Here is a 14,184-nt window from a genome sequence, read left to right on the forward strand (position 1 = left end):
CTGTTGTGGAGAGCGTGTCGCAACCCCTTCCCAGTACCTTTGAATGGCACCAGGCAGGCAGAGAGCAGGCTCCTGGGGGGCTGTAACAGGGATGGAAGATCACTGGCTTGCTATGAGTCAATCGTCACATGCAGATACAGCTACCAGTTCTAGATGCTAGGCATGCTTGAAGAGATCCTACAATATACTCCTACTTGAGAAGAATAAAAAAGATTTATACTTCAGTGAGGAGTTTTTGATTTAGTGATAGGCCGTTGATTTCTGAGGGAAGCACTCCAGTTGTTCCTCACCAAATCTTTTTCCTTTTGTGGGTGCTGGAATTTTCAAGGATACTGAACCTTTTGATGAATTTAGAGGTCAACGTTATAAAACATAGATCTGTACAGCATATTTTGCCCAAGCAGATATAAGGCAAATTTCTCACATCCCAACCTTCACCACTACATGATCACAGGATTCTGAATGACTCTTGCTGGATGTTCAAGGTTGGATCAACACGGGCTCACTCAAAGTTCATGAGATTGTCAGTATGTCAGTAGTTTTAGTGGTAGTTTTTTAAGCTGTTCTTTCTGTTTTCTAGAATTAGGAAACTTATCCACAGTTTTTATTAAAGGGACTCCTCCTTGTCTTTTTTAGCCAGTAGAACTCAGAATCACATTACCCTCAGGAAAGGCTAATTATTTATTCCTTCCTTTTGAAGCAATGCACTCTCACTGGAATTCAGTTTATGTACAACTTCTCTGAATTATAATTCAGGATTCTTGTTGTGCAAGGTTCCTGTGTTACAAGCTTCCTTCAAAAAGAAACGTTGTGGGTTAAAGCAAAAATGACTTAAGTATCTATAGCCAGGGAGAATTCAAAGAGTTTGGACAGAGAAAAATATTATTTTTCTGTGAATCTCTAAAGCTTTCCGGAAAGTGTTTCAAGCCACTCAAATGCCACTTTAATCTTGCAGTCCTGGAGAAATACAACAGTTTGGTGCAACAAGCTGCCTCAGTTCAAAGCAAAGGAGACCGTGTATTTCTCCATGCTTCAGAGACACTCGTGTCAGCTGTCTCCCCTCGTCTTGTTACAGCTGCAGATGGGCTGCAGAGCCTGTGTATTCACTAGACATCAGATGTCGTGGAACACTCAGCAGCCAGGGAGGCAGTGGGAGTGTGAAGGAGCATTTCACCTCTGGAGCTCTGGGAGTAGGTTTTGACAAGGTCATGTCAAGAGAGTTTGTTTATCTGATCCTCTTGAAATGTCCTGATGGTACAATCTCCTCCACAGACTTATTCACACTCTTTCGCTACAGTCAGTAGCTTTTTACTCCACTGAAGTTCTGGACTGGAACAGTTCAGGACTGAATCTCAAACAAGGCAGGACAGGACAGGAAGAGCGGGCGGGTCAGTCCCAGAGGAGAGACTGGGTCAGTCTGTGTGCGCGGGCTGAGCTGGGGCACTGGGCACAGGGGACCGGGGGGCTCTGAACTAATGTAGTGACAGTTGTAAGGACCTGAAATGCCTAAGCTTAGCTGCAGTGTGACCAGTCTCTGATTCAGCTGGGTACCAGACTGAAAACATCCTTCCTTGTCATTCATTTGCAATAATGCAAGGTTTTAAATGAGAGTCCAGCTCCTGGGTGGACTTATAGCAGATGCTGGCTCAACTCTGCATGCAATTTACAGTATTCTGTCCCAATAAACAAAGCTATTTTGCTGTTTGGATGCTAATCTGATGTCTTGGCCACCTCAGTGCTTCATGGGCAGTCGCCTGCAAGGCTCACAGTCTTTCATCTGTGAGCACAGCCTGTGCAGCCACCGCCATCTTTCCTTGGTTCAGTTCCCTGCCGCCCCCTCTGAGCCTCCCTCAGCAATCCTACTGTGGACACCAAAGGCAATCTCATTGCTCTCAACCTGTTTCGCTGCAGCTCCCACTAGAATAAATATTCTTCTGAAGCCACTTACTTTGGAGGAGCCTTCTCCTCTGCAGTTGCCCTCAGCACTTGCAGAGTCTCCACTCCTCACGCATACTCACAGGACTTCCTTTTCATTCATTTCCTTTATTTGGGGGAACAGCTGGACAACTCCAGCTGTTTCCCTCCTCGAGCAGTTTCGGAAATGAGGTGATAACCTCAGCCCTTCTTGAGCCTTGAGGTTAGCTGGGGGAGGGTTGCAGATTAAATTAACAGTCTGCAAAATATTTGACGTTAAGGGCAGAGAGGTTGAGAACCGGTGGAATTTTCCATGTCGCCTGGGCCATATCCCTTTCACCCTTCGCTGTTTGTCAAGCCTCAAGGGCGCACAGCTTGCCTACTTTTTTCCAATTATTTTAATCCTTTGGTAGTGTTAAAATGGGAGGCCTTCTAATTAAATCTGGAGTCTTGCACATGAATTATCCCTTAAGGGCCAGCAGGATGCACTGTCACAGGAGCAGCACATTCTGGGGAGGGGGGTTACCGAGAGATGATTTTACTCAAGCACAACCCCTTCGGATTTCTCTCAGAGCACTAGTGCTGAGGAAAGGATTTGCAGAGCTATTTGCAGTGGAGAATATACAGATTAAAAGAGATTTCTTTCCCTGTGTATGACCAAATGGGAAATACAATTCACAGCCCTGGAAATGGCCAATGTGCATCTGAGCTACGCTTAGAAAAGACAAAGAGCAGTCAACAGCCTTTTGCTTTCACTCTTCTTTTGTATGCTAAGAGGTGGTGATTAGCAATGTTCAAAGAAAACCATAAAAAGGATCAAATAAGCAGTTCTGGAAGACACCTTATATATATCTAAGATGTCATCAAAAATAGAGGAAGGTGATTTACTGTGTGTTTTGCAGTTCTGACAGCTGTCACAAATATATTTCATCTTTTGGAGGTGTAAGAGATGGCATCATCTGTCAGGTGATATCCTGCAGCCCTTCAATATATGCTGTCATTTCTGGAGTGCCGTGAGGTCTGGAAGTTGTTTTATATGATCTAATGCTCTGCCCTCTCTTAAGGCCGTGATCACTACAGTTGCTCTCAGGTGTCAGACACTGTGGTAGCATTTTATTATCCTTGATAGCTTGAGCAGTAGCCACCCCATCTGTCCAGGCTGTTCTGCTTTTGGGAGCCAGCCTCCAGATGACTAGCAATGGCAAGAATCTTCCTGGAGCAAATTCAGCCAAGCTGAAAGCAGCCTGGTTTTTTTCCGCAACTGCAGAGATGGGTGTCCACTCTGGCTACTTACTTGTCAAGAAAAAGCATAACAGGTGGCAGCATCAGCTGTCTTTCATGAGGGCAGTGAATGACTAGATAGTGGTTTTCTTGTGACTCATGCATCATTGGATTGTTACTTTTAAGTGGTTGTCCTGGGTTTGGCCAGAACAGGGTTAATTTTCACCGGACTCCAGGAAGGGGCACAGCCGGGGGGTGGGGGCTGACCCCACCTGGCCAAACAGAGCCCGGTATTCCATACCATGTGACGTCACGCTGGGTTCCGGTGGGGGGGGGAGCGGCGCGGCGGGAAGGCACTCGCGGCTTGGGCGGGCGCAGCGCCGGTCCGGTTTCGGGAGAGCGGCTGTTGTACGGTTCGTGGTTGTGTTTTCTCCTTATTTGTATCGTTGTTGTTCCTGTTTTCCCTCTGTTTGCTGTTCTGTTAAACTGCCCTTATCCCGACCCACCAGTTTCTGCCTCTTTCTTTCCATTCTCCTCCGCACGCCGGTGGGGGGAGGGGCGGCCGCGTGGCGCTTTTGTTGCCGGCGGCAGCCGAAACCAAAACATTAAATTGGCGCCCAGACGTGGAGCGGGGATAACGGCAGGGCTGAGCAGCGGGTGTTAAAACTGCTTTCATAGATTTTGTTAAAATTTATTATACGCATTTACTGTGTTAGTTAAAGTCGCCGGCAAAAATGTTTCTGTCTGTGATCAGATGGCTGTGGTTTTTGAATCCGTACTTGCACTATGTTTTCCCTGTGGTGCTGTTCATTACCTCGGGGAAAAGGATCAGGGTAATGATTTTGCTATACTGTATGATGTCGACTTATGTCGTGATAACGTCAATGTTCATGAAATTAGGCTTGTATCTGCATGCGGCACTGCGGTCATTTCCGTACCTCGGATCCTATGTCTTAGATTTTGTTAATAATCAAACCCAGTCTGTGGGGAAAGCCGAAGGGGATACCTTCCCCCACTCTTTCGCCCCCCCTCTCTCCCTCAGGCTGGTCCTAACGGCTTTTGAGAATTTCGAGTACCCGTGGGATGCTCAGGCCAGCACTCTCCTTTTGTTCTGCCTCCTGAATGGGTTTCAGCTTTTGTTTAGGGTTAAGCAAGTCGTTAAGAACATCGTGCAGAGACCTGCCCCGGGGCCGGATAGCTGTGAGTGGCTGGGTGTGTGGGACAGCATGGGCAAGTACCTAGGGCAGTGGACACCCCCGATGTTTTTTAAACTCACCCCTGAGCAAGTACAGAATCCGGACAAACTAGTAAAATATCTGCAAAAAGTGTGCTGCCACCCTGGGAACTCCAGAGAGACACAGATCACAGCAACGTACTGGGGTCTGGCCCACGCCTACCGAGCTGCACTGTTTAACGCTGTTCAGTGCCCTAAAGGGGAAAGAGGGGGAAACGAAGCAGCAGGCACTGCGGCTGGCGCTGCCCCCCCAGCCGGCCCTGCAGCCCCTCCAGCCCAGCAGGCAGTCACAACCCCCCCGACTGGCACCGCTGCTGCCACAGCTGCAGGGTCTGCCTCGGTTTCCCTGGCAGGCACAGCAGCTGCTCCAGCCCCAGCTCCAGCTGCAGGCAGCGTGGCTGAGCCCAGTGACCAACCTGTGCCCGTAGCAGTCGCCCCTGTAAAACTAAAGAAAGACGCAAAGAGAGCAGATTGCTCCGGGAGGGATGACGATGAGCCAGGGTCATCACGGGAGATAGAGACAGAGATCATCACCCGGTCCCTGTCCCTGAGCGAGCTGCGAGACATGCGCAAAGATTTCAGCCGCCACCCAGGCGAGCACATTGCCACCTGGCTGCTGCGGTGCTGGGATAACGGGGCTAGCAGCTTGGAATTAGAGGGCAAGGAAGCCAAGCAGCTGGGATCCCTGGCCAGGGATGGGGGCATTGACAAGGCCATTGGGAAAAAGGAACAAGTCCTCAGCCTCTGGAGGAGACTTCTGTCAGGCGTGAGGGAGAGATACCCCTTCAGTGACGATTTTGTATGCTATCCTGGCAAGTGGACCAATATGGAAAGGGGTATTCAGTACTTGAGGGAATTAGCTGTGCGGGAGCTGGTTTACTGTGACACAGACGATGAGCAGGTACCCACAGACCCAGATGAACTCCAGTGCTCACAATCCATGTGGAGGAAGTTTGTGCGGAGCGCACCCTCCTCGCATGCCAACTCACTGGCAGTTGTAAACTGGAAAGGTAAAGACGCACCAACAGTGGACGAGGTGGCTGTCAGACTCCGCCAATATGAGGAAAGTCTCTCTTCCTCCCTTGTCTCAGCTGTGGAGAAACTGGCCCGGGAGGTCCGACAAATGAAAGAGAGTAGGTCCTACTCCCCACCTGTACGGGCCATCATCTCAGCTATTAGGGGCAAGCGTTTCCCTGCTCAGGAGAGGGAATACAGAGGCTACACACCACGGGGCACCCTGTGGTTTTACCTGCGTGACCACGGAGAGGACATGAGGAAGTGGGATGGAAAACCCACCTCAAGTCTAGAGGCACGAGTACGTGAGTTGCGAGGTAAAACAATCACAAAAGGGGACTCTGTTAGGAAAAATGCCGCTCCAGTTTCCAAAAGCCAACTCTCCAGACCAGGTAGACAGTTTGACCTTGATTCCGATCCTCTGGAGGGGACCTCCAAGTCATTCTTACAGCAGGTGAGCAGCAAATTCTCTGACGAGGATTAGAGGGGCCCTGCCTCCAGCCAGGTGGAGGAAAGGGACAACCGTGTCTATTGGACGGTGTGGATTCGGTGGCCTGGCACGTCAGATCCACAAGAGTATAAAGCTCTAGTGGACACTGGTGCACAGTGTACTTCAATGCCATCAGAGTTCAAAGGGTCAGAGCCCATTTGTATTTCGGGAGTGACAGGGGGGTCCCAAGAGCTGAGTCTACTGGAGGCTGAAGTGAGCCTCACTGGGCAGGACTGGCAGAAGCACCCCATTGTAACTGGCCCCGAGGCTCCGTGCATCCTTGGGATAGACTATCTTAGGAGAGGCTATTTCAAGGACCCAAAGGGGTATCGGTGGGCTTTTGGCATAGCTGCTGTGGAGACGGAAGAAATTAAACAGCTGTCCATTTTGCCTGGTCTCCTGGAGGATCCTTCCGTTGTGGGGTTGCTGAGGGTTGAAGAACAACAGGTGCCAATCGCGACCACAACGGTGCACCGGCGACAGTATCGTACCAACCAAGACTCCCTTCTCCCCATTCATCAGCTGATCCGCCAGCTGGAGAGTCAAGGAGTGATCACCAAAACTCGCTCACCCTTTAATAGTCCCATATGGCCAGTAAGAAAATCTACTGGAGAGTGGAGACTGACAATAGACTACCGTGGCCTGAATGAAGTCACACCACCGCTGAGTGCTGCCGTGCCAGACATGCTAGAACTTCAGTATCAGCTGGAGTCAAAGGCAGCCAAGTGGTACGCTACAATTGACATCGCTAATGCATTCTTCTCCATCCCTTTGGCAGCAGAGTGCAGGCCACAGTTTGCTTTCACCTGGAGGGGCATCCAGTACACCTGGAATCGACTGCCCCAGGGGTGGAAACACAGTCCCACCATTTGCCATGGACTAATCCAGACTGCACTGGAAAAGGGTGAAGCCCCAGAACGTCTGCAGTACATCGATGACATCATTATATGGGGCGACACAGCGGAGGAGGTTTTCGAGAAAGGGGAGAAAATAGTTCAGATCCTTCTGAAAGCCGGTTTCGCCATTAAGCGAAGTAAAGTCAAGGGACCTGCGCAAGAGATCCAGTTTTTGGGAATAAAATGGCAGGATGGGCGCCGTCAAATCCCAATGGATGTCATGAACAAAATAGCAGCTATGTCTCCACCAACCAGCAAAAAGGAAGCACAGGCCTTCCTGGGTGTTGTGGGTTTTTGGAGGATGCACATCCCAAATTACAGCCAAATTGTGAGTCCTCTGTACCACGTGACCCGGAAGAGAATGATTTTGAATGGGGCCCTGAGCAACGACAGGCATTTGAACAGATTAAACGGGAGATAGTTCATGCTGTAGCCCTTGGTCCAGTCCGGTCAGGGCAAGATGTTAAAAACGTGCTCTACACCGCAGCCGGGGAGAATGGCCCAACCTGGAGTCTCTGGCAGAAAGCACCAGGGGAGACTCGAGGTCGACCCCTGGGGTTCTGGAGCCGGGGATACAAAGGATCCGAGGCCCGCTATACTCCCACTGAAAAAGAGATTCTGGCAGCATATGAAGGCGTTCGAGCTGCTTCAGAAGTGGTCGGCACTGAAGCACAGCTCCTCCTAGCTCCACGATTGCCGGTCCTGGGCTGGATGTTCAAAGAGAGGGTCCCCTCTACGCATCATGCCACCGATGCTACGTGGAGTAAGTGGGTCGCGCTGATCACCCAGCGCGCCCGAATGGGAAACCCCAGTCGCCCAGGAATTCTGGAGGTAATCATGGACTGGCCAGAAGGCAAAGATTTTGGAGCATCGCCAGAGGAGGAGGTGACACGTGCTGAAGAGGCCCCACTGTATAACCAGCTGCCAGAAGATAAGAAACAGTGTGCCCTGTTCATGGATGGGTCCTGTTGCATTGTGGGGAAGCAGCGGAGGTGGAAGGCTGCTGTATGGAGCCCTACACGACAAGTCGCGGAAACTGCCGAGGGAGAAGGTGAGTCCAGCCAGTTTGCAGAGGTGAAAGCCATCCAGCTGGCTTTAGACATTGCCAGTCGAGAGAAGTGGCCAGTGCTCTATCTTTACACCGACTCTTGGATGGTGGCCAATGCCTTGTGGGGGTGGCTGCAGCAATGGAAGAAGAACAACTGGCAGCGCAGAGGCAAACCTATCTGGGCTGCCCCATTGTGGCAAGATATTGCTGCCCGGCTAGAGCAGTTGGCTGTAAAAGTCCGTCACGTGGACGCCCACGTCCCTAAGAGTCGGGCCACTGAAGAACATCAAAACAACCACCAGGTAGATCAGGCTGCTAAGATTGAAGTGGCTCAGGTGGATCTGGACTGGCAACATAAGGGTGAACTCTTTATAGCTCGGTGGGCCCATGACACCTCGGGCCACCAAGGAAGAGACGCGACATACAGATGGGCTCGTGACCGAGGGGTGGACTTGACCATGGACACTATTGCACAGGTTATCCATGAATGTGAAACATGCGCTGCAATCAAGCAAGCCAAGCGGGTAAAGCCTCAGTGGTATGGAGGACGATGGCTAAAATATAAATATGGGGAGGCTTGGCAGATTGACTACATCACACTGCCACAAACCCGCCAAGGCAAGCGCTATGTGCTCACAATGGTGGAGGCCACCACCGGATGGCTGGAAACCTACCCTGTGCCCCATGCCACTGCCCGGAATACCATCCTGGGCCTGGAAAAACAAGTCCTGTGGCGACATGGCACTCCCGAAAGAATCGAGTCGGACAACGGGACTCACTTTCGCAACAGCCTCATAGACACCTGGGCCAAAGAACACGGCATTGAGTGGGTGTATCATATCCCCTACCATGCACCAGCCTCGGGAAAGATCGAACGTTACAATGGGCTGCTAAAAACCACTTTGAGGGCAATGGGGGGTGGGACTTTCAAAAATTGGGATGCCCATTTAGCAAAGGCCACCTGGTTGGTTAACACCAGAGGGTCCACCAACTGGGCTGGTCCTGCCCAGTCAAAACCTCAGCGCCCTGTAGAAGGGGATAAAGTCCCTGTAGTGCACATGCGGAACATGTTAGGGAAGACGGTTTGGGTTAGTCCTGCCTCGGGCAAAGGCAAGCCCGTCCGCGGGATTGCCTTTGCTCAAGGACCTGGGTGTACCTGGTGGGTAATGCGGAAGGATGGGGAAGTCCGATGTGTACCTCATGGGGATTTAATTTTGGGCGAGAATAGTCCATAAATAAATTGTATAAAGTTAGTTGTTAAATAACCCTGTCACTGTCTGTTATCACTGTTATAATTGTTATATTTTGTACCAGTAGTAGCATAGTAAGAATCGTCCAGATTAAAGAAGGATGGACTTTTTCGATGAAAACCTAGCAGAGCACAGCGATGATGGAACTGGACCTGGTTTTCAACAACTGGCATCCAGCAACTTCATCAAGATCAACATGTCCTGCAGACTGTGGGCACGGGCCGCACCAGATACATCAGCCGTGAGCTCCGGATGCAGCAAGTGACCGCCCATCACCACACATCACCTCCCCTGCCACGGAAGACCATAACGACAGATGGAGCCTGAAGTCATGGATTAAATGAACTCAATGGACACTTTAGAGTGATGATCCATAGACTAAAGGAATGATATCTGGAGACAGGAGAAGTGGTGATCAACTGGACAATGGGGGACCTGGGCATGACGTAGATGGTATGGAATAAGGGGTGGATAATGTCCTGGGTTTGGCCAGAACAGGGTTAATTTTCACCGGACTCCAGGAAGGGGCACAGCCGGGGGGTGGGGGCTGACCCCACCTGGCCAAACAGAGCCCGGTATTCCATACCATGTGACGTCACGCTGGGTTCCGGTGGGGGGGGGAGCGGCGCGGCGGGAAGGCACTCGCGGCTTGGGCGGGCGCAGCGCCGGTCCGGTTTCGGGAGAGCGGCTGTTGTACGGTTCGTGGTTGTGTTTTCTCCTTATTTGTATCGTTGTTGTTCCTGTTTTCCCTCTGTTTGCTGTTCTGTTAAACTGCCCTTATCCCGACCCACCAGTTTCTGCCTCTTTCTTTCCATTCTCCTCCGCACGCCGGTGGGGGGAGGGGCGGCCGCGTGGCGCTTTTGTTGCCGGCGGCAGCCGAAACCAAAACAGTGGTCAATGAAAGGTAACTAAGAAAGCAAGCCGTCTGACTTATTTTTGCTACATGTGGAAATTAGATAGCGGGCTGCAAACTAAAATATTTGGAATGTTCCTCAATAAACATTATGTGGAGGACAGGTCTGTCTGCCATGTCATCCCTCTTACCCCGTTTTTTGAGAATCTGGGATAAGTGTTTGTGCTCATACAGCAGAAGAGTGCAGGGTTTGAGTGGTGCCAAAGGTGATCATGTGGAACTGCAACACACTTGTGCTGAGTGCCCCCAAAAGGGCTCTGAGGCAGTTTATTGAGAGTATGAATTGCTAATGGCCCTATGACTAGGAACTCCACTTTGAGCTCAAGCCCCAAGTTATTTATGTGCAACTGGGAGTTCCCAAGGTGTTGGCTGACAAAGACGTGGGAGAAAAAAGACCCCGGGCTGGTGAATCCAGGCCCACAAAGAAAGAGAGCAGAGGATTTTTTGTTGAATCATTGAGAAAAATCCTTCATTAATTGACAGCAATGCTTCTTTCAGGCAAGTATTATCATTACATGAGTTCAGTCAAATTGATATTTTTGCCACTAATACAAGATTTATTAATGAGAGTGATCAGCAGGAGGCAGGACAGCAAAGTAGATAGATTGGGCAGTTTTTATCTGTAACTTGCCGTTTCAAATCCAGTTTAGCTCAGCACTGACTGATAGTTATTAGTGTCTGATATTTCTTGGTAGGCCCTGCATGAAATAAATTAGCAAACGTTTCATTCTGTTCCCCCTTAGAAAAACATCAACCATAACTGACATTAATTAGATGCCTCATTGGCAGTCTTGCAAGAAGAGCAAAAACTGAGAGATACCATGCTCTCATTTTTCCCGAGTTGCCAACATGTTCAGAGAAAGGGTCCTTGCAGGTCAGGTTAGGTGTATAATGGTGACCAGCGCAGTAGACTGGACAAGCTTATCCTGATGTAGATTAAATGAGATGTTGATACCCTGTGCTCCAGGGAGACTAGCATGGTTTGTAATACACCAAAGGTTTTGTTTGGCTAGAGAGCTGGCAAGATATCCCACCGCAGCCACCTACTCCTGATGCCAGCTCTCTTGGAGTCTGGACTGTTATTCTGAGAGTAACTATATAGACGGTGAGCATCTGTTTGTTCTCCAGGAACCCAGCTGGCTCAGAGTCTCAGCCAGACCAAGGGACCACTGGATATTTGTTCCATGGGAGACTGTCAGGCAGTTTGCAAGGGAGAAAAGGGTTTGCTCTCAGGGACCATGAGTACAGCCTCAGAAGCTGATAAGAGTGTTTTTGAGTTTTTTGCTCTGGAAGTGATTACTGGGTGAAACACGGGACAGTTCTTCACTTCATGACCAGGAAAAGTGGAAGTTTGGAAATAGCCTCCGGCAAGTGCAGACCACTTTTTTTTCTTACAGACACATTCTTCTTTCCGCTCTATCATGGTGGTTTGTGCGTTTATTTGGCACATTTTTGGTGCAATTGTAGGACCCCTTGGTAAGTCTCCCACTTACACACCTTTTCCCCAGGATAGGAGTCCCCGGGGGAGGCTTCCTGTGCACAGTTTGCTTAGACACCTGTGCACTATAATGTATGTCTAATTGGAATTGCATTAATGGTATGATTCCATTACAGGCGAGCAAGATGCTTGCTGCAAGAACACTCCCAGAGGGCCCTGAATCAGCTGCAATAGATAATTTATAAAGTACTGTGGATCTGCTCAAAGCTCCAGTGTTAAGTACAGGAGACACAGGGCTATTCATTATTAACAAGACATTATGCTTTTTGCTCAGCAAAAAGTGTGGGTCTGGAATGAGCTAAGCTCTATCAAAGGTGAGATTTGAGACTGCCAGTTTGACTGAGCTATTCCTCAGACACTGCCTTTAAGTCTGCGCCAGCTTTTGAACTCTCTTTGAAAGATAAAGTTCACATCTCTGTTCTGACCCGGTATTCCAAGAGTTTTGTAGGTTCTCTTCGGATTTTCTTGCTTTGCATTGTAAGTCTTATGAAAAGACTGGGAGTGAAAAGAGCTAACCGCTGCTTTGAGGTAGGCCTGTTGTAAAGCAGCAAGTCAAGCTTCTCTGAGCTCAGCTTTCTGTTATCGCAGACCTAGGTTTCTCTCCTCACTTCCACATTTCTGCATGTATTTCCTAGTCTGAGTCTTCAACAAGTGTTTGCTATCTCAGGCATAGGCTACCACTGTGCTGACAGGAAGAAAGGCGTGGAGGGAGGAATGGTTTTGTGGTGTGGTGGTAGGGTAGTGAAAGGGAGTTCATCTTAGGAGTGGATATCCAGACTAAACTATAGTCCAACACTGTAGAGGTGCCCAAGTGGGAGGAGAAGAGAAAGAAGATGTGAAAGAAAGAGGGTACCATCTGCTTCTGAATCCTCAGCTCCCTGTTCCTCTTGCTGTCATTCTCCCTCCCCAGAGCCTGCTGCCACACCTGCCTGGGCAGTGCTGCTGTCCTCGGCGGCTCCCCTTTCTGAAGCAAAGCCCCAGCTCCTGCCTTTGGGGAAGCTCAAAAACACAGACATGGGCAGCACTTACTGAAGAATCTGTGTCAGCAGAGAGCATGAAAGAAAGACACATGCAAGGAAAAACTAGGTGCAGATTTGCCCTCTCTGAGTCTTGCCTTCCCTTTCTCCAGAACTCTGCAAGCGTATCTGTCCCACTGCATTTTCTGTTGTTATTCATGCTAGTGTCCTGTCCTCCTGCAACAGAGCACCAGCAAGGTGACTTCTCCTTTTGCTCTCTGCTCTGCCTCACGTGGGTGTATTTTACTGAACCGTATAAAGCTGTATTAGCAAGACGACCTGCTTCAATGTGGAAATTAAAACAAAAATCAGTGAAAGCTGAAGACTTTCCAGAAAAGCTTTGCATGATTTTGTGAAGATGCTCCAGGTTATTTAGCCTCTTCTCAATAGACTGTAGGAAACATGAGTTGTTTTAATCTTCTAAGGAGACAGAATGTTCTTTGCAAAATTCTCACCCTCTTGGCCTCTTTGTAATTAGACCTACTAGCAAGTCATTAGCAATTGCTTTTACAACAAAATTTGAAGTCAGAGGTGGAGAATCAGTATGACCTTCTTATTCTTCACTCTTCTCCCTCCATTCCACTACACAAATGTAGTCAAAGCTACCAGCAATGTTTTTGGTAATACTTTATTTTTAACTGTGCCTTTGAGAGGAAAGAATGGGAGGTTCTTTTGGCACTGAATCTTCCAAGTCTACGCAGAGCTTTGTGTCTCTTGGCAGGAAGATGTGCATTTTTAGGGGGTCACACATTGAAATTGTCAGTAGAAAGTTTGCCCTCTATAAGAAGAAACTTAGAAAAAGTTGGGGGTTTTAAAATTCTTTTTTCTTTACAAATAGATGGAAAGTGCAGGCTTCAGAGCTTGAGAACTGAGATCAGATACACACTGGGAAGTGTGGCCTTTTCAGTTGTTTATTGGGTTGCATTTTTCATTTGTAGAGCTTGATGGTTGATCTTTATGAACTCCTTCCTCTCCTGCCACTGTCTTTTCTTCATTTGTCCTTCACACAGCTTGAATACTTGTGGGAGCAGCTGGATTAACAACTCAAGAGACTTGCAGGGAGCAATGGACATGTGCATTTTATGGGTCTAGCAGCTGAGAGTCTGATGTAGACTCTACCAAAAGTCATGGAAGAGAAGAAAGAATCAAAGTAGGGACATAGGAATTGCAGTCATGTACAGTGCCCATCAGGTGTATCCGGACATACAGCTGCACCCACAGAAACCGATCTGCTGGCCTCCTGACTCCCTAGGGTGATCACTAGCAAGTGTAGCTCTGTTATATTGGCTGTCTAATATTGGATGCTGCTTAGCTTGCCAGTTTGCTGCTTATCACTTTGGATTTTTTTTTTAAGTAATTGGTGGCTTTTGACCTTCTGCTTTGGTTCCTCACAGAATCTACCAACACCAGTGGACTGAGCAATCAAAAGCCTCTAATAAGGTCAGCGTGGCCCTCCATACCACCTGTCCTTGAAAAAAGCCCAGATGGGCTGCTGTCAGCACAAACATATTAGGAGGCACTTTCCTCCTGCTGAACTGTTCTTGTTTTCTCCCTCACCTCCAGGTGTAAGCATGAATGAGCAGGGAAATCAAGACAGTAGGCTTGACTGTGGGTCTGCCTGCAGCCCAGAACCCCACCCTGGGAGAAAATCTAACAGCAAAGCTATTTGTCTTCCACGAGACTGAAAAGT

This window comes from Opisthocomus hoazin, chromosome 7, assembly GCF_030867145.1.
Source record: "Opisthocomus hoazin isolate bOpiHoa1 chromosome 7, bOpiHoa1.hap1, whole genome shotgun sequence".
NCBI classification, from domain to species: domain Eukaryota; kingdom Metazoa; phylum Chordata; class Aves; order Opisthocomiformes; family Opisthocomidae; genus Opisthocomus; species Opisthocomus hoazin.